The 1,822-nt window shown below is 35.0% G+C and overlaps 1 non-coding gene across 1 annotated transcript; it reads left to right on the top strand.

The window, feature by feature from the left end:
- Window positions 1-1,239: 1,239 nt before the first annotated feature.
- TRNAT-UGU (transfer RNA threonine (anticodon UGU)) lies at window positions 1,240-1,311 on the top strand. Its single transcript has one exon. It is a non-coding gene; the product is annotated as a tRNA-Thr (tRNA).
- Window positions 1,312-1,822: the final 511 nt, after the last annotated feature.

Here is a 1,822-nt window from a genome sequence, read left to right as displayed (position 1 = left end):
TTGAGGAGCAGAAGGGTTTTAAATAAGTCACAGCAATGGTAAAATCCATTAAGTCAATGCACAATGACATAGAACTCACAGCCTTATTATTGAGGAGCAGAAGGGTTTTAAATAAGTCACAGCAATGGTAAAATCCATTAAGTCAATGCACAATGACATAGAACTCACAGCCTTGTTATTGAGGAGCAGAAGGGTCTTAAATAAGTCACAGCAATGGTAAAATCAATTAGGTCGATACACAATAAAGTAGAACTCACAGCCTTGTTATTGAGGAGCAGAGGGGTTGTAAATAATTCACAGCAAAGGTGAAATTCATTATATCGATGCAAAACGAAGTAGAACTCATAACCTTGTAATTAAAGAGGAGAGGGGTTGTAAATAAGTCAGAGCAATCGTAACATCACCTATGTTGATTCACAATAAAGTAGACCTCACAACGTTGTTATTGAAGAGCAGAGGGTTTGTAAATAAGTCAGAGCAATTGCAATTTCAATTATGTTGATACTCTATGAAGGAGAACTCACAGTCTTATTATTGATGATCAGAGGGGTTGTAAATAAGTCACAGTAATGTTAAACTCAATTTTGTTGAATCACAATGAAGTAGAACTCACAAGCATGTTATTGAAGAATAGTAGCAATGATGGTTTTGAAAAGATAACCAGAGAAGATAAAATAACATGTTGAAAAGCAACCTCTTGATAAAGGACAAGTCATTCTTAGCCATTTTATTATGTCCGTCCAACACATCGTTGAAAACGATAGGAAGAAAAGCGATAGAATACTATGAAATAGTGGAACGCCACAACCTTTCTATTGATGACCAGAGGGGTTCAAAGTAAATCACAATAAAGGTTAAATCAATGTTCAGCTGATCTTCGTTTTGGAATGCCCAGTGCTAAAAGGTCTCTAACATTTGTCCACGACAGGTAAATTTTCTTATTGATATCTGATGTCATCCTAAGTTTTAATTAAAGTTAGTAAGCAAATATCAAGTTTTATTGTGCTATTCGTCTTATATATGAAACACTTATTTTTAGATTCTCTAAAATCCAGATAGACCTTTCGTAAATGAACCCATATAGTGTAGAATTTTACGTCTAGTTTGTATATGTTATTTTACACACTGAATTATAGAATTGATAATATTTTGTGTAAAATTTATATTCAACTGTTTAGTATTGAAGAAAATAAAAGGAAATCATATATCTATTGTAAACATTGCATTGTGTCGGTAGAAGCCTCCTTAGCTCAGGGGCAGAGCACTGGTCTTGTAAACCAGGGGTCGAGAGTTCGATTCTCTCAGGGGGCAACGAGTCATTTTGTTTACAATGTCAAAAATGGGAAGTTTATGTTTTTAAGTATGAATTAGAATGGCTGACTGCCGAGTGTTGCGAAAATGGTGGATAAAATGGGACTGTATGATGCTTCATGATACCTGGTCAAAATAGCTAAAGCCACATATGTAATAACCTAACGCATTCTTCCCTGTGCTAAATTATAGGAAGAGATCTCTCAACTAATTTGTTGTTAACGAGGACAAAAATAATTTTACCACTCATATCATAAATTTGCTATAAGATACGTCGAGACATCAACTCTCTCTCTCTCTCTCTCTCCCTCTCTCTCTCTCTCTCTCTCTCTCTCTCTCTCTCTCTCTGCGTTAACTACCTTGCGTAACTTTGAAGTATTATCATCTTAATACAAGAGCACATCAGGATCAAGCTACAGCCACGAGTTATGAAATTGAAACACCGGAAAGTAAAGGAAATGTAGTGATATCGAAAAGCAATTGTTGAATTTAAAGTCAAGCTTAATTTGAT

Source organism: Palaemon carinicauda, chromosome 2 (assembly GCF_036898095.1).
Source record: "Palaemon carinicauda isolate YSFRI2023 chromosome 2, ASM3689809v2, whole genome shotgun sequence".
Classification (NCBI taxonomy): domain Eukaryota; kingdom Metazoa; phylum Arthropoda; class Malacostraca; order Decapoda; family Palaemonidae; genus Palaemon; species Palaemon carinicauda.
Note: the sequence above shows the minus strand (reverse complement) of the source record. Positions and strands in the feature narration are given on the sequence as shown.